Source organism: Lemur catta, chromosome 15 (genome assembly GCF_020740605.2).
Source record: "Lemur catta isolate mLemCat1 chromosome 15, mLemCat1.pri, whole genome shotgun sequence".
Taxonomy (NCBI): domain Eukaryota; kingdom Metazoa; phylum Chordata; class Mammalia; order Primates; family Lemuridae; genus Lemur; species Lemur catta.
This window is the reverse complement of record NC_059142.1, coordinates 33,632,363-33,651,426: the sequence shown is the minus strand read 5'-3', so window position 1 is coordinate 33,651,426 and position 19,064 is coordinate 33,632,363. Positions and strand designations below refer to the sequence as shown.

Genomic DNA, 19,064 nt, shown 5'->3' with positions numbered 1-19,064 from the left:
GGGGTAAGGGAGGATACAATGCCTCCTCAGGCTGCTTCCCAGAGTCTATCTTGTCTTGAGGGTTTGGAGGACCTATATATCCTGGAATCTCCCTAAATTCCCCAGTCTTTGGTTAGAAGTGTCCTTGAAGCATCCCTCTGCTTTGCTTATGGAGGGATGGCCTTGCAGGTGCCAGCCGGGACCTGCTACGCATCTTCCGTTGTGTAGTTTTAAGTACCCAGGGTCCTTCCAGAGACGTGCTCCAGGAGGCAGCGTGGTATCAGCATTAAGAACACAGAACCGGGAGTCAATCTGTTCTAGTTTAACGTCAGCCTTAACTTGGCCAAATTATGTAAACTCTCCAAGTCTCAGTTTCTTCACCTGTGAAAGAGGTTTAACAGTCGAGGCTACATCAGAGAATTAGGAGAATGATGGAGAATTAGGAGCTGCTACAGCATATAAAGCACGTGGCCCACTGCCTGGCACATAGCAAGCGTTCAGTGAATGCCAGCTGCTATTATGTTCTCATCTGAGCCTTGCTGCAGCCTTGGTAGGTAGGCAGGGCAGGTGTTATTAACCCTTTTATACCCCTGGGAAGGCTGAGTTTCAGAAATGTTAAATGACTTGATCTGAGGTCACAAAGCCAGTAAAATGGCAGCCAGGACTCCAGGTGGCCTGACTCTGAGTTCAGTGCTCCTTGCCCTCTGAGTGGCCTCGGAAATGAATGGTGTTTCCCCTGGGGACCTGTTTACCAACTTTCATGTCTGTGAATTCTCTCTCTTTCCACCTTCTCCTCCTCTTGTCAGAATTCTGCCTGATGTTAGTCTCCAGAAACCCAAGGGCCAAACCTCTACCTGTCGCTGTGAGGCCAGGACGCAGGCCTCTCAGGAGGGCTACTCGGCTGCGGGGAAAGCTGGTGGGTTCCTGCCTATGCAGTGAGTGCCTCCAGTTGGGAAGGAACTGAGTTGTCTATTGGGTGGAATTACATTGAATCCCTTCAGCTTGAAATAAAACCTAACAGGCCGGGCGCGGTGGCTCACGCCTGTAATCCTAGCACTCTGGGAGCCTGAGGTGGGAGGATTGCTTGAGCTCAGGAGTTGGAGACCAGCCTGAGCAAGAGTGAGACCTCATCTCTACTAAAAATAGAAAAGAAAATTAGCCGGGCATGGTGGTGCTTGCCTGTAGTCCCAGCTACTTGGGAGGCTGAGGCAGGAGGATTGCTTGAGCCCAGGAATTTGAGGTTGCTGTGAGCTAGGCTGATGCCACGGCATTGTAGTCTGGGCAACAGAGTGAGACTCTGACTCAAAAAAAATACAAAAACAAAAAACCTGTCATATGGTTGTGCATTTAAAAATTGCAGAATGACTTAATTTTATAACAGGTATTATAATATATATGATAATACTGAAAAGATACTAATGAGTTTTTACACTTACATTTTATTCAAAGGATAACTTCTCATGCAAGGCGTCTGGGCTTATTGCTTTTATATATTACCAAGAACATTCCATTTTGTGCAAGAAAAGCATTGAGTTTTATCCTTTTTTGCTGTCTGATGGGTTGGCAGGGTAGTTGCTAATGTTCCCTTATTTTCTTACCTCTGGAGTATTAATTTCTGAAATGAAAGGCTCTTTCCCTTGTTCACTGGGCAACTCTGGGTAAGTTACTGAACCTCCCTAAGCCTCAGCTGCCACATCTGAAATCATGGGAATTGTCTCACAGCCCTGTGTAAAGGGTACACTGAGATGATGTATGTAAAGAGCCTTTCGTAGCACTGCCCCTGACATTTAGTAGGGGCTTGGTCAGCCTGAGTTTATCTTATGTGTCTACAGTCCTTCACACTTACCCGTCCATGGTCACATTCGTTACTTCATTTGCTCCAAACCTATGTGGCACATGGGACCAGTATTAATTTGAAATATAGATAGATATGGCTAAATTGCCTTATAAAAACCTTTATCAGTTTATACTCCCATCAACTCTGTGTGAAAGTTCCCAATTTACTGTCTTTACCTAAGCATCACATTTTTTTAATTGAAAAATAAAACACCAGGAAAATCCCACACATAACAAACTTGCAACTTAATTAATTATTATAAGCTGAACACCGCCCAGGTCAAGAAGCAGAACTTTGGCCGGGTGCAGTGGCTTACACCAGTAATCCTAGCACTCTGGGAGGCTGAGGCAGGAGGATCACTTGAGTTCAGGAATTTGAGACCAGTCTGAGCAGGAAAGAGCAAGACCCCGTCTCTACAAAAAATAGAAAAATTAGCCGGGCGTGGTGATGCATGCCTGTAGTCCCAGTTATTCAGGAGGCTAAGGCAGGAGGATCACTTGAGCCCAGGAGTTTGAGTTTGCAGTGAGCTATGATGATGCTACTGCACTCTTGCCCAAGCAACTGAGAGAGATCCTGTAGAATTTTGCCTCCCAACCCAGAAGCTCTTCCAATCACATATCCTCTTTCTTTATAAGCAACCACTTTTCTTTTACAGTAATCACTTCCTTGATTTTTTTAGTTTTTTAAAATCCAAATGTATATTCCTAGATAAGATAGTTTACTCTTGCCCACTTAAATAATGTGATATTTTAAAAAAGTCTCTCTTACTCTGTAAATTCCTCCTCCACCCCTTTTTTTCATTACAATGTATCTGAAGAAGTCAAGTCATTTGACTTGCAGAGTTTCCCACAGCTTGGGTTTTGCTGATTGTATACTCATGGTGCAGCTAAGCATATTCCTGAATCCTCTGTATTTCCTACAAATTGGCAGGTGGTTCTGAGACTGGATCAGAACTCAGGTTCAGTTTCTTTGGCAGGAGTATTGGTGGTGGTAGGCATGACTATAGGAAGTGCATAATATCTGACGGTCTCTCTACGATGTTAGTAACCATTGGTATTTAGTTTATTGAGGGTTACAGAATGGTGATGTTCTAATTCTACCGTTTCTTTTTCATTTATTAGTTGGAATATTTTTATAAAGGGATACTTCCCATCATTTATTTTTTACCCCATGGTATAGTTCATATAGGAAAGGCAGGATAAATGCTAGATTGTTTCCCTTTAATTACCAGTTTTCAAGACGATGAATTAATTCCCTATCATCCTCTGAAGGTGACCAATCATTTAAAAAATATCATTATGAATCCATGGATTAAAATATATTTGATGGGTTCTAGTCTATTGCAATTATTATCATCATTGATGCTCACGTTGTCCCATTTTTGGTCAGCAGGAGCTTTTTCAGGTTGGGTCCTGAGTCCTTTTGATGTGACCCCAGTGGGTATTTTTTTTTTTTTTATAGCTTCCTCGTTATTTGGCATGACAAAATGTTCCAGGATCATCTTGTATATTTCCTCTTCCAGACCTGGAATGAGCCATTTCTCCGAGAATCACTGGTTTCTTTGGATGAGAAATTGTACATCCAGGTCATACTCTGGCTGCTAGTGATCATCATTGCTACTGAGGTTGGTCATTATTTCTTTTCAACAGACCAACCTGAGTGTAGATGGAGTAAGGAACGTATTGCATATTGATATGTATCTGTGCCTTTTACAATTGAAGGTCAGTTTTACTGGATATAAAACCCTGGGCTCGCTCTTTCTTTCCCTGAGCATCTTAAATATGTTAACTCCATTTCTTTTTATCATAAAATATGGCTGTTGAAAAGTCTGATAATAAGCTGAATTTCTTTCCCTTATTAAATCATATGCTGTCATTTTCTAGATAGCTAAAGGATTTTTTTTTCTTTAAAGTAATTTTATTAGAATGTCTTGATACTGATCATTCTGGGTAAATGTCCTCGGGTATGAGGTCTGCTCTTTTAATATGAAATTTCAAATCTTTTTTTATTTCAGCAAAGTTTTCTTGAGTTATAGTTTTGAGTATCTGTTCTGTTCCCTTGTTTTGGTTTTCTTTAGGGACTTTATTATCTGTCTGTATGATCTCCTTTGCCTGCCTTCAAGATTTGTCAGTTTCTCTTGAATCCTTTTTATCTCTTTCTTCATGTTTTTGTTGAATTTTTCTCCCTTGGTTTTCACCTTCTGTTTCTCTTAAAAAACATGTTGTGTTTATTTGATCTTGCATTCGTTCTAGTTTAGTCTTCATTTACGAAGTGCTTTCTTTTATTTCCAACCCTTTCTTGAGTTCTGTTGCCTTGCTTCTGAGTTTTTCTAATTCTGATTTATAATATTCTCTTATGTCTTGTAGTTTTGAAAATGTGTTTGAGCTTGATTGGAAACAGTTATAGTTTTATTTTGTTTTATGGACACGTCTTTCTGGTGTGCAATTTCTGCTAGGTGTGGTGCCCAATCCTAGAATTAAGCCCCCAGTCCTCTGCTTAGAGACAGCCATTTGGAATCGCTTTAGCCCTATCTTTTGATAGCTGCTTCCATATCTCTAAATAATATGCTCATACTTCTATTTCATGGTCTGTCGTCTTCAGACATTTTCTGTTTACTTCCTTCTATAACATTTAAATGAGGATTTATCTCTATTGCACCGGTCTCCCCTCCCCTGTTCAGTCTTTCCAATAAAGTATTTATTATTTTTGTTTCTATTATTATGACTAAGTGAATATTATTAACTAGAAAAGGAAGTAGTAATAGTATATTTTGATTACATTTAATTTCTTATATTGCCTTCTTTATCATATCTTCCTTTTGTTTTTGGGTTTTCCTCCAGCTGTTCCATTAGATCCAGTGTCTGTTTTCTGGAACCTTCCTTCTGCTACCACCTGGACTCTGGGATTCTCCTTGGCTTTTCTCTTGGTTGTTAGCCTCTGTTTCCTGCTCCCACAGCCTCCATTTTCTGGGTTCAGTTCCTGGCTTTTTTTCTAGCACCTTCTCAAATAACTTTCTACAATGGAGTATGTTGGAGGCAAATTTTCTTAGAATTTGTGTGTTTCAAAATATCTACTTGAATCTGAAAATTAAGTCCTTTAGATTTTTGAGACATTATTCTTTGGCATTGCGTATTACTGTTGAGAAATCTGATAATATTCTGATTCTATTTACTTTCAGGTAATTTTTAAAATGTTTTGCCTTTTCCTTTGGAAGCTTTTAGAATTCAGTTTTTATTCTCAGTACTGTAGGATTTTAGCATGATGTGCATTGGTGTGTATTTTTTTGCATCCCTTGTTCTGGGCTCTCAGTGGAACTGTCTGTCTGGAAACATCTACGATGGGAATTATCTCAAACTGTTTCATTGAAAAATTTCATCTCCTCTGGTTTCTCTGTTCTCTCTTTCCAGAACTCGTAAGTCAATGGTTAGATTTTGGAACTCTTGAATTGAAATGTCTCTTATTTTTTCCCTCCTATATCCTGTCTCTCTGTTTTTGTTTTGCTTTCTCTTCTGACCTGTCTGTTAAATTTTCATATTTTCATAGCACGTTTTTAATTTCCTTGAAGCCTCCTTTTTTCAGCTTTATGTTTGCTCCATTTTCATAAAGCTTTGTTCCTCTTATTCTATGGGTTTGATATCTACTCTTTTTAAGATAATAATTATAGATTTTTTAGGTTAGAATGTCACGTTTTCTTATCCTTCTTTTGTGTTGGAGATTTTTTTTTTCATGTTTTTCAAATAATCTGGTGATTCTTGGCTGATTTACAAGAGTGAGGTGCAGTAAAGCTGCCTGGAGCTTTATGTGCAGGTGCGAAGGAGGCATTGTGATTGGCAGGCTTTGCTTCCGGTGAGTGGGGAAGATACTATTGCTATACTGGAGGATACTGCCAGAAGGAGGTGGTCTCTTTTCCTGGGATGGCTTGATATTTTCTCGGAAGAGAAACTTCCAACCTTTGCCATAGTGGGCATGGGGGAACGCCTCCCTACTCCTCAGTGCTCTGTAAGGCTGGGGGATGGGGTTGGGTCGTGGCAAAGGGACATGTCAGGGGTAAGCTATTCCTAAAAAAGACCTTTCAATTTAATCTGTTTTCAACCCTGCATTTCACTTCTGTCCTTCTCTAAACCTGCAGTCTCTGACCCTCGTTGGGTTCTTTGGGGGCAAATTGACTCTCTTCTTGTCTGTTGTCCCCCGAGGAGCGCACCCTGCCAGGGCTTGCTTGCCTTGCTACATCAATTATCATTCTTCCCCTGGCTGCCTGACAGCTTGAATTTTGCTGAAATCCCTTATTTTCTTTACTTGTGTTTTCTTTTTTTGTGGGCATGTGTTATTCTACTCCTGTACTATAAATTTAGTGAAATCTGGCCAGGCATGGTGGCTCATGTCTGTAAACTCAGCACTTTGGGAGGCTGAGGTGGGAGGATTGCTTGAGGCCAGAAGTTTGAGACCAGCCTGGCCAACATAGAGAGACCCTGTCTCAAAAAAAAAAAAAATTAGTGAAATCTAAAAAAGGAGAGGAGATAAATATATGTTTTCAGTCTACCATCTTCAGCTAGACACATCTGGTATTCCATTTTAATTACTTTATATCATGAATTATTTGCTGGAGGACTGGGTAGAGCTATTTCTAATTGTCTCCTTTGGGCATGTATAAAAATATATTTCATGTATGCCAATGTGAACATATTAACCAAAAAAAGAGATTGCACTTATTTAGTTGAGTTCTTTTTAGTGGAATAGGTGCTAGAGAATTGCATTAAGCAGAAATCTGATTTATATTCTGCTAGAGACTCAAATGAGCCCAATGAAATAGGTTTCCTGCATTTGTGTGTACTTTGGGTTTGCCTTATTACCTCGATATTTCTAGGTTAGTGACAAAGCGAAGACTTAAGGTGTCTGGGATTCTCTGGAACATCAGGACTGGTCTGCTTGTCATGAGTAGAGCCAGGCCCTGGCTCAGAATCCCAGTTTCCAGTTTCCAGGTTTCCCTCCTTTGATTCTTTAATGCCCCTACTTTACCCCATATCCACTATCTTTAAGTATCATGTGGTCAGGAACAACATCTAGTTCTTCTTTGCGTCTGCCACGCTGAGCACAGCACTCAGCACAGAGGCAGTGAGTGGACAAATGCCCACCTATATGATAAGGTTTATATTAATAGTTTATAATATTTGTTTACATATCTCTTTCTTCCTAGAAGAATGTCAGTGTCTCAAGGGCAGGCATCTGGGGCTATTCATTTCTGCAACCCTGTTGCCTGGTATTCATTCATGAAACTAAGTGAGAAGAGAACATCAGAAAGCCTTTAACAAGGAACCATCCTTTTTGTGTTTCCTGATCTTTAAGAGACAAAAGGAATTTCGCAACTGTGGCTTATGAGGCTAAGAGAAGAGATTGTACAAAGCCGAATTTACTCAAAATATAACTATTTCTGTGCATGTGTTCAGCTCTGTCCCCAACATCGCCGTCTGAACAACAGTACCTCCCCTCCCTAGTCTGAGACAGATTTCAGAGTTGCATACCCCTAGGGCAACATCCCTTGCACCGTTGGAAAAATGAATTCTTGCTTTCTCTAGCAGCGGATTAAATTCTAGTTCCCCGGGGTGCTGGAACTTGCTTGACGGCTGGAGGAGTACCTAGACTCTAGACTCCCTCCTGAAGTTCCACCAACTCCCAAAGCACCCACCACACAGCCCCTGGCGCATGCACACCTCAAGTACCTCCGCCAGATGACTGCAAGCCCAACCACAACCTGTGTGGTGTGCCCCCTTAAAAGCCACGGGGGACCTGCCTCTCTTGGGGCCAGCCTTGTAGTCCATCCAGTTGGCTTTAGAGGCCTCAGTATGCTCCTTAGCCTTGCCACGTTCTTTGGACCATGCTATGTTGATGCTGATACAAATAATCCTTCAGCGAGTGCTTATCATTGTGCCGGGTGCTGTGGTTAGTGTACGTCAAACATGTCATTTAATTCCCACAACCCAGTGAGTTCAGTTTTATTGCAGATGAAACCTCTGAGAAGTCAGGCGACCTTTCTCAAGGTCACAGTGTGAGTAAGCAGAAGAGCCAGGACTCAAACCCAGGCATGTTAGGAGTGTCCAAAATCCGTGTTCCTAACACCTTGTAGCATTAGGGCTTCTGGAAGGAAGCTCTGAGGTGAGGATTCGAGTGCAGGAGATTTAGGAGGGAATGTTCTTGGGATCAACACCTATGGAAGGAACGAGTCCGGAGCAGGATGGGGCAGAGGAAGAAGCTGAGTGCTGAGAAAGTCCCAATAAAAGCCACCACTAGCCGCCAGGGGACTCTGGAGCTGGGACAGCCCTTTAGAATAATCCTGAGTTGGGGTGTAGAAGCTGGAGGAAGGAGAAAACCTACAAAAAAATTAAGGAACAATTCTATGTCCCCACTCCAGGGAAAACTTAGTTTATTCATTTACTTGCTCATTCATTCATTCATTCATTCAATGTTGCAAATTTTGTGCTGGATGCTTGGGGGAGTACAAAGTGAAGCCCACAGTGGACATGAGGATGATGAATGCATGCGCTAGTGAGCAGGGTTCATAGGTGCTAAGATAGAGGTGTGCATGGGCTTCCACCAGAGAATGGACATGGGGCACTGAAACCAGGTGGGAGAAGCCAAGATGCTGTTGCCTCCCCAGAGGTGACCGGGCTTCACTGGGGAGGGGGGGAAGGACATTCCAGGCCCAGAGGAGAGACCAAGCCTTTTTAGGTTTGTCTGGGTGGTGTTGTCTTAGTCAGTTTGGGCTGCTAGAACAAAAATACCATAGACTAGGTACCATAGACTACCATAACAAACATTTATTTCTCACAGTTCTGGAGGCTGGGAGTCTGAGATCAGGGTGTCACAACAGCCTTCTGGTGAGGGTCCTCACCGGGATTGCAGACTGCCGACTTCTTGTATCCTCACATGGCGGAAAGAGAGCCAGAGAGCTCTCTGGGGTCTCTTATAAGGGCACTAATTCCACTCGTGACAGCTCCACCTCATGGCCTAATTACTTCCAAAGACCCCCATCTCCTAATATCCTTGCCTCGGGGCTTAGGGTTTCAACAGATGAATTTGGTGGGGGGGACACAAACATTCAGTCCATGACAGGGGACAAGAGAGTGAGGTGGGGTCTGAAACAAAGGCCCTCAGTTGTGTGTGGCGGGACGGTGAGGTGCGGAACTAACCCATGTGGTTTCCCCACCCTCCCTGATTATCCTCCTGGACTCTCTGCCCCCCGTGACTCTCCCCAAGAGGGAGGAGACCAGCATTGGACAGAACAGAGAAGAGAGGTGGCGGATTATGACCCATTGAGTTCCAGAGACACAGGAGCCCCCGTGAAGTAGAAAGATTTGGGAAGAAGGTGCGATCAGCTGTAAGCAGTTTTCTCCTCCCCTCATCTGGGGTGGATGAAGATGTGGTGAGCTGGGAGGTGGATGTGGGAGGAGAGGCCATGGTGGTGAGGGATGGCCGGGGAAAACTGAATGGTCAGGAAGACACACCAGTTAACTCTTCACAATGTCATCCCAGCATGGAGGAGAGCGGTGGGTGGGCAGGAGATATAAAGAGTAGACGCATCTCAGAGGCCAAGAACAAGCCAGCGGTCAGGGTGGTGGGGACCTGACACCCCAAGGCTGTGTCTCTGCTGGGGCCCGTGGACCTCAGGCTGGTGTTAGGGCCAGGAAGGCCTGGCCATGCAGATGTGGACTAAGATGGGCTGAGGGAGTGAGGGTGAGAGCACAGGCCTGCAGGAGTGTAAGGAGTTTGCGTGTGGAGGGGGACAGAGCGGCAGCTACAAGAGGTTCTACCAGTGACCCCATGCTTGTCTCTGGGAACAAGAACAAGTGGTCAGAGGCAAAGGGAATGTTTGGCAGGGACCCAAAGCTGAAGCCCAGCCAGAGGCAGGGCTGGTCAGTCATGGAAGACTTTCTGAATTGTGGGTTCTGAGGGGGTCATGGTCAGCTGTGGTGTCTCCAACCTGGGCCTTGCATGGAGATCCAAGCCAGTGAAGCTACAAAGGCAGAGTGGAAGGATGGGGATGTGTCTCCCCAAATTCATATGTTGAAGTGCCAAGCCCTAGTACCTCGGAATGGGAGTACATTTGGACATGGGGCCTTTAGAAAGGTAATTAGGGTAAAAGGAGGTCCTAATCCAATATTACTGGTGTTCTTACAAGAAGAAGAGATTAGGATGCAGAAAACACAGGCCCAGAGATAATCATATGGACAAATAGCAGGAAGGTGGACGTCTGCCAGCCAAGGACAGAGGCCTCCAAAGAAACCAACTCTGCCAACACTTTGATCTCAGACCTCCAGCCTCCAGACCTGTGAGAAAATAAAGCGCTGTTGTTTAAGCCACCCAGTTGGTGGTGCTTTGTTATGGCAGCCCCAGCCCGCTGTGTACAGTGGCCATTCAATTTCTTCTCCAAGTAGATCCCAGGCACGCTGGGACTGTTCCACAAGTACTCATGGAACCCTTGCTAGGTCCAGGCACTGGCTGGCTGTTGCGGACAGTGAGAGACACAAGGCGCTCCCTGCCCCTAAGGAACTCGCTGGAAGGATAAACCTTTGTGGAGGAATTGTGATCAGAAGGACCTTCCTGGACGAGATATGTACAGGAAAACGCACCAGCTTCAACAAGTGCTGTCTCATTGGTTACTTCATTTGATCCCTGCAGCAACATTAGGAATTACTAACTCCATCTTCCCGTAGCTTTAGAGATTCAGACACTGGGGAGCAGAGAGGTGAGTTTGGGGTCACAAGGCAGTGTGTGGCAGAAATCCGGACGCTGACTCCTAATTCTAAAGCTGCTGCGGCTCTAGTGCATCTCATCAACTCTTCCTGATGGCGTCAATCAACTTTGGCATATTGGCCAGCAGCAATATCATCGCTTGGGGGCATTGGTTCACACGATCACTGAGGCAGACAAGTCCCATGCTAGGTGTTGTGAAGCAGGAGAACCAGAGCAGCCTAGATGGCTGGTGAGGCATCGTTTCTGGATGTGCCTACAAGGGTGTTTCCAGAGGAGATTGACGGGTGAGCCTATGGACTGAGAGGGAAAGACCTGTCCTCACTGAGGGTGGACACCATCCAACCAGCTGGGGTCCTGGCGAGGACAGACAGGCAGAGGAAGGCGGATTCTCTCTCTCTCCTGCTCTCTCTCTCCTCCTTCTGGAGCAGGCACCTATTCTCCTTGGACATCAGACTCCAGGGTCATCGGCTTTTGGACTCTGGGACTTGAACCAGCAGCCTTCCGGGGGCTCTCAGGCCTTCGACCTTGAACTAGGGTCTGCGCCATTGTCTCCCTGGTTCTGAGACTTGGATTGAACCCTGCTGCCTGCCGCTCTGGTTCTCCTGCTCGGCCACACCTAGCATGGGACTTCTCTGCCTCAGTGATCGTGTGAGCCAATGCCCCCCAACAAATTCCCTTTCCTGTATCCTATTGGTTCCATCTTTCTGGAGAACCCTGACTAATACAGACATACAACACTTGACATGGGAGGGCTTCTAGTCCCATTCTTCAAGAAGCAGCAGCTCAGAGCGTGCCTCTTGATAATAACTTCCAGATATCTTCACAGTTGGAAAGAATCAGTTTTAGTGGATTCTGAAGACCTCACTTGTATTCCAGTCTCCTCGGGAAGCTCAGGTCTCCTTATTTCCTTCTGGGTCTCATCATTCACTTTTTCCTTCCATGATGGGGAGAGAGGCTCCCCCTCCCCGCAGCCTGCAGGACACAGAGCCCGGTGGAGCACGCTCTGACATGTGGTGCTTGTGATTGGTAGACCCTGGGGCACCTGGGGGAAGGGGAGAAGTAGGCTCTGCTGAGATGAGAAAGATGAGATGCATACAATTGCCACTGACATCTGCTGCTGCTGTAAATCTCAAAGAGACCCCACATCTCTAAGGGGACGCCTTCACAGGGAGATGGCGTCCAGCTCGATGAATTAATTGTGGCTTCACTAGTCTCTCCTTGATATTTAATAGCAGCTAAAACCCAGCCCACCAGGGGCAGCGTAGTCCACCCACACTGAGAGGAACAGGGTTAGCTCCTGCTCCGGCTCCGAGGGCTCAAGTCGACAAAGGAGGGGGTGGGTTTCCTCCTTTTGGGAGCAAATTCAGTTCTTGTGCCCCATGACTTAATCCATTGCTACAAGCATAGATTAAATACAAAGAAAGAGAAATAAATAAAAGACATCGGTAGTAAGACAATTGGAAAGTAGGGGAAAGAAAGAGAGCTGGCATTTGTGGAGCACTCAAATCCCTTCTGAGCTCAACTGTTCTGGATTCTTCCAGAATTTCTGTCTGCTCTACATACATCACCTCATTTAATCCTCACCAAGGGCCTCTCCTTGTTCATTTTAGAGAGAAGAAACAGAGACCCTGGGAGCTTAAGGGTGCTGCTTGGCTGCCCGGGTGTAAGGACTGTGGAGAGGCAGAGTTTATGTTCTTCGTACTCTCCCAGCACAGCCGGCTACTGCCCACGGGCTAAGTCCATCCCACTGCCTGTTTCTGTGTGGTCTGTGATCTAAGAATGGCTTTTACATTTTTTAATAGTTAAAACAAATCAAAAGAATAATCGCATTTCATGACACATGAAAATTATATGAAATTGCAATTTTGGTGTCTTTAAGTTTTATTGGAACACAGACCTGCTCATTCACTTACAGATTAATCTATGGCTGTTTTTGCCCCATGGTGATAGAGTTGAGTAATCACCACAGAGACACCATGGCCAGCAAGACGTAAAATATTTACTCACTGGACTTTTTACAGAAAAAGCTCACCAGCTCCATTCAAACTGATTCCCAGTTATCCTGAATGACAAGAAGAGACGGATTAAATTCATGGATGCCCACTTTATTGATAACTGACTTTGTTCGACATAATTAAGCACTCACAATTTCAGAAACATCAAACACTGTTCTGTCACCAGCCAGGAAGGGCCCCATAAGGGTTTTAGGATTTATAAGCATCATTAAATATTGCGGTAGAGATTGTTCAGCCACTTCAATGATTTGCCTTGAAGGTATTTCATATTTTCAAGTAAATGCCAGGAATAGAGTTTTGAATGTAACTGGAAGAGTATTAATTTTTTTTGTCCCTTGATTATCGTGTGCATGTGATTACTGAAACAAACAAAAAAAATGTTTACTTTCCCCAAAGTCACTCAGCTCGGGGATTGTGGCTGTCCAGTTTATCAGTGGCCGTGGTATGTATCACATCGGTCCATTTCAGGTAAAAAGGAAGTGAAGGAAGGAAGAAGAAAAGAAGACAATCCATGTAGGCCATTAACCAGGTCACTGGTTTGATTGCAACACGCTTTTAAAAGAACATGCATGAGTGACCTGTCTCGCTTTCCAGCCCAAGAATGTTTGATTCCTCTGTGATGAAAAATTCTCTGACCTCTCAGGAAAACACCCCAAGAGGGGCAGACGTGGAAGATTCTCTCTCTCTATTTTTTGCCACATGGCTCCCTTCGATCCAGGAAAGGCCTTGTCTCCTAAATGCCTGCTGATGGCCCCAGGAAGATCACAGGTTGACTGCATTTGTCCCCTGGCCCCTTCAAGCTTTCCCCTTTCTGTGAACCTCCTGGACTCCTGGCTAACTCTTCCTCCTCGCTAGTGCCGTTATGTCTTACGCCAGCACCTGCCTTATCTTAAGGTATGTGTCTTATCATAGGACACTTGTCTGTTACCTTAGCTATTTCCCCGTGACCATGGGCTTCTTAAGGGGCCCTGTCTATTTCTTCACTTCTATACCCTCAGCCCCCCAAACAGTGCCCAACACAAAGTTGGCCTTCACTAGATATTTATTGCATGAATAACTGAATAGGGTTGGGGGGCCTTGCCAGGGAGGGTGCCTATGGGGATGAAGTTCTGGGGTCTGAATGCATCAGTTCCTTGTCCTCCCGATGAGAGAGGAAAGCAACAGTGCCCGCCCAGCCCTCGGGGAAGGCTTCTGATGGCCAAAGCACCGCTTTGAACAGAGGGCAGAGGAAACAGGTCTAGAGAAGGCGAACGTTAGGATGGAGGCTTTCAAATGAGCCTGTAGACCTGCTGACAGTGACAAGAGCCACTGTGTGCAGCACCTTGTGGTTGTCACAACCCCATTTAGACCTCATCATGACCCTGTCAGATGGATGTTATTTTCTGTTTTACAAGGGACAGGAGCCAAACTCGGATGCTCTAACCTTTCTGACATCGCTTACTTAAATAAACAGTTAAGTGGCGACTCTTGAGCTTGGGCTTTCTTAGAACCTGGTAAAATGCTCCTTCAGGAGAAAATCTACTTCTCTTTATGGTAGTGACATCACAGATGCCATGCCTGCTTTCTGGTAACCTTGAGCCATCTAGGTAATTATCAGCTTCTCACATATTTACTGTTCTCCCAATAAACAAAAGCAAACAACACCAAAGGGATGCACTCAGGCTGTCTGTCCCAGGGCTTTTAGCTGCTCCGTTATGATTGTTTTAGTCCTGGAAGCCTGTCCTGCAGGGTGGTGGAAGGAGCTAGAAGGTGGACAGAATTCTGACCTTACAGCACACAGGATTTAAAGCAGGAGAGCCTAATTCGGTCACCAGACGCAGGCACCAGGTGCTCTGCTGAGACGGGGTCTGTGGGCAACGCGTGCAAAGCTGCTGGAAGCTGGGACAGAGGGGACACCAAGAGCCAGGTCACAGCCCCACCAGAGGGCCTGAGACAGTGGCTGCACACGGGGCTGTGGGTCTATGGACATCTGGGCGTCCATGCCTGACTTGGTTTTTTTTTTTCAACCATTATATTTAGAGTGGGGTCTGGCATTTTCTGGGATGGAGAGGATGTGGGATTCACTGTGGCCAGGGCTCAGAGCACAGCCAGGGGAGCCATTCTAGCCTTCACTTCAGACCTAATGGCTTGAGTGGGGTTTGTACGAGAGACTGTGGAATCTAGCCTTTGTCTGGTATGGATGCAGCGGAAGGTCTGAGACTGGCACTCCCTTGGTGTGCTCAGGGCGTGGCACCATGCTGGGTGCTTAAGTGCAGCGAATGGTCTCACCAGCCATCCAGTTCCCCAGCCCCAAAGCCAACAGTCAATCTTTTTTTTTTTTTTTTTTGAGACAGAGTCTCACTCTGTTGCCTGGGCTAGAGTGAGTGCCGTGGCGTTAGCCTAGCTCACAGCAACCTCAAACTCCTGGGCTCAAGCGATCCTCCTGCCCCAGCTTCCTGAGTAGTTGGGACTATAGGCATGTGCCACTATGCCCAGCTACTTTTTTGTATATATTTTTAGTTGTCCAGATAATTTCTTTCTATTTTTTAGTAGAGACGGGGTCAACCTTTTTTTTGTTAGTCTCCATAGAGACTGTCAAAAATTGCCAAAGCCAACTGTATTTCAAGTCATCATGTCAGGGTATTGGGAAAAGTTTTCAATTAGCAATAATTGCAGCTCAGATAAACCTCACTGGCTATGACACTGCCATGGTACAAAGCTGGACCAAGAGTCAATCGTCAATCTTGGTGCCTCATGCTTCTACCCCTGTCACCGAGTCTGTCGGTGATATTGCTGGAATGGCTCTGAACTCTGTCCACTATTCTCCACCCTGTAGCCACCACCCCAGTCCAAGGTAGCACCGCCTTTCCCCTGGAGTTCTGCAGCAGCCTCCCACCTGCTCTCCACAGGTGCCCTGGAGCGTGCATCTTCTCCCAAACCGTTCTCCCAAACCGTTCCCTGCACTGCATCCAGGGACCTTTCCAGAATGCACATCTGATCACGTCCCTGCTCCCCACCCCACCCTTTTTCTTAGATCTCACCTCCAATGCCATTTTCCTCAGGTCCCTCTGTAATTTTCCCTCAAAGTATCATGTACTGTTCCATCCGAGCCCTTATCCTGGTTTTTAATTATACATTTTCTTTTACATGTGACTAATAGGTTAATTTCTTTCTTCTCTACTAGACACTAAATTCCACAAGGAGAAGGATGGTGTCTATTTTTGGCTCATTCATGACTGTGTTTCCCAAGCGACCAACACAGACTATAACTTGGTAGGTGTTGAATAAATAAATAAATTCCGGTGACGAAGGAATTAATGGATGGATGGATGGGTGATGCCCTAGGCTGAGACCCCTTTGTCTCCTGCAAGAACTTGGAGACTCCTTTTTGAAGCACTTACTAAAAATATGTTTCATTATTCTAAGATGCTTCTCTAAATGAATGTAGCTGTAGGGAGCTAAAACTAGGAATCACATAATATTATCTGACCAAAAAAGAAAAAATGAAAAAAAATAATCAAATCCCAAACCAAAAAGCAATTTGTCTCTTATCTAGGCAAAAATAAACAAACTAGAAATTATAATGTAACATTTGCAGATCTTTTAGAATGAAGAGGAGGGGAGGGTGGAGTAGGAAAGGTGAGTGTGGAAGATGGGTTTGTACAGTCTAATGTGGACATCTTCTGGCCACTTGGTGCTTGGATGATTTTGGCTTTGGACCAGGGGCACTGGCCAGCTCTACCTCCACGTGTGCACCTCCCGGGGGGAGAGCCTTCAGGACCCATTGAGTTGACCCCACTGGACAGATGGGACCTCTGAAGCTAAGCGAGCACAGTAACAACAGAGGCAACAAATACCTGTTTTCTCCCTCCCCCAAACCCCTCCTTCTTCCAGGGCATGCGCACCACTCCATACATGAAAGCTATTCTACTGTTGCCCGAATTCATCCATACTCACTATAGCAGGCTGATTCCAACCCTTGTTCCCCAACCCCACTCTATGTGTTGGTGCCCAAACGCCTGGTCTAGCTCCCAGTCCCTGTTTTTACCTCCCTGAGTCGGTGTTCGGGAGCGGGTTGGGGAGCGGTGGGGCAGTGAGGGTGGGGAGCTGGGAGGAGACAGCTGGAGTTGTGTTGGTGAGTGTTGATGGTGTGGTGGAGAGATCCCAGGTTTGAATTGAGACATACCTGGATTCAGATCCCAGCCGATCTTGTAGCAATTAACCAAACCTTTCTGAGCCTTCAGTTTCTCCTCTGTGAAACGAGCATGGTAGGAGCCACCGTGCAGGACTGCTGTAAGGACTGAATGTGTCAGGCGGCCGGCACAGACATTGTGCATACAGCCGGGCCCTTTGGTATTTGCTCATTTTCCTTTTCCTTGTCTCTCCTTTAAGAAGCAGCATGATGCAGAGGATGGGCCATGCATTTTGTAGCCAGACTGACCTGGGTGAGGTGCTGGCTTGGCCATGTGGTCTTGTACAGGTAGCTTAACTTCTCAGAGCCCTCCTTTTCTTGTCTGTAAATGGGGGGTAGCAGTGGGGAGGGTCCACCTTGCAAACTGAGCATTACACAAGAGAAAGTATGCTCAGTGCCTGGCACAGAGTCGAGGGTGAATTCATTACATGCAAATTTCCTCTTCCGTGTTCCTTTGTGGGTTGATGGAGTGATTCATAGTTATTTGCCCATCTAGGGGTGATTGAGTCTTGAAAAAAACACACACATACACACACAGAGAGAGAAGGAAATGTGAGCCCAGGAGTAGCCTGGCAGAATATTAACTAAGACATCTGCTTTCACAGCCTGTCTGCACGAAGGGCTGTTTGTGGATCCTGCTCGTGTTGGTATGCCAGTGGTGTACCCAAACCACGGCTTTGTAACAGGCAGAACCTCCGCCACTGACCGGCTCTGGCTCTGTCTGAGCCACGCAGCTTCCAAGACATCTGGGTGACAAAACTCCCCCTCTGTTATTTCTGGACGTGTCGTCCCCTTCATTTATAAAATGGCCATTAAAAGAAAACCAAAACCTCACGTCCCAAGCTACCCCCGAGAGTGTTTTCCTACATTTGTCCACAGATGGAGTAAAAACATTCCCTTCTAGAATGGTTCTGAGCAGCAAGGTTTGTTTTTTTTTTTTTGAGACATCGCAAGGGCTGTTTCATGTGCTGAAGAGAGGGGTGCCTTCCCCTAACATTGCTAGTTCTCTGGAAGCTCCCAATGCACCCATTTTTCATCACCTTTACGTGGAAGGTCGGGAGAGGGGAAAGGGTTTCCACTAAACTACTGCCGGTTTCATGCTGCATTTAAATGAATCCTGGGCTGCGGAGTCAGACCCACCTGTGTTTAGATCCTGGCTCTGCCACTTACCTACCTTAAGCAGATGGCTTAATCTCTTTGAACCTCAGTTTTCTCATCTGTAAAATGGGAGAGGGAGGAGAGTCCCCACTTCAGAAGGTGGTTAGGATTAAACGCTACAGTGTTTGTCCAGTATCTAGCATGGAACAGTGTAGCCGCTTGGCAATGTTCCTCCCTCCTTCTCATCACTTTTTCAGAGGTCTGTTCAAAAGGTGAGCTCATTAGGTGTGATAATGCTAAGCTCCCTCAAACAGGGGATGACTCTAGGTGGCCACCTAGCCTAAGAGGACAGCAGGTCTCTAGGTTACTCATGGGCAGCACTTTCAGGGCCTTGGGACCTGTTTGTCCAAGCAAAGCGAGGCGTGTAGGAAAGTTAGCTTTGCATATGCCCTTGACACAGGCTCCAGAATGTTCTTTCACTTTGCTCACTAGGCTGCACCTCTCCACTTGTCCTTTCTCACCGCATTTTGCAGCTGCGGCCCTAGCAGACGAGACTTCCTTCCTTCTCAGCATGCAGGTGATCTCACCTGGGCACTGAGGGCTTGCAGGTGTGAGGCTGGCTGAGGTTTAAACCGCGCCTGTTTCAGTCACCTGATGCATCTCGCCTCCCGCAGCACGTCCTCACCCTACCCGCCCGGTCATTTCGTCCGCCCTTCCCTTTTCTGGGCAGATTACTGGGAAAAGCAGGGGTCTTCTAATTACACCACAAATTCAGGCTCACCATCTTCATGTGTGACTTCTGACAATTTTTTAAACTCTCTTGAGTCTCAGTTTCCTCATCTGTAAAAAAAAAAAAAAAAAGGAATTCTGCCTGCCTCAGCATTTCTAAAATTCCTTCTATGGAGTCCTGGTTTGGTGGGAGCCCACAAGTGTCACGTGAACAGAGAGTTACGCAGTCAGGAAGGTACATGAACACAGCGTGGGGTCAGGCGAAGATGAACCCCCACCCCCCGGCGAAGATGAAGACACTTCACCACGAGACTTCTCTCAGGTATAAGATTCAACATTTCCAAACTTGTATGACTTTCTTTTTTAACCAATAGAATATTCACTTAGACATGAGAGGTGATGTAGCACGGTGGTTAAGGACACAGACTTGGGAGCCAGATTGTCTGAGTACAAGCCCCGCCTTTGTCCATTGCTAGTTGTGTTAGCT

General features: G+C 45.7%; 1 long non-coding RNA gene and 1 other non-coding gene across 2 annotated transcripts in view; one reads left to right on the top strand and one right to left on the bottom strand.

Annotated features, from left to right (window-relative positions):
- Nucleotides 1-15,138: 15,138 nt before the first annotated feature.
- Nucleotides 15,139-15,279, bottom strand: LOC123621306. The gene has a single exon (XR_006729046.1). It is a non-coding gene; the product is annotated as a U4 spliceosomal RNA (small nuclear RNA).
- A 3,558-nt stretch (nucleotides 15,280-18,837) lies between these two features.
- LOC123620221 overlaps nucleotides 18,838-19,064 on the top strand; it is a 132,919-nt gene continuing 132,692 nt past the window's right edge. The window contains exon 1 of the long non-coding RNA XR_006728788.1: nucleotides 18,838-18,899. This is a non-coding gene — a long non-coding RNA (uncharacterized LOC123620221). The remainder of the gene's footprint in view (nucleotides 18,900-19,064) is intronic.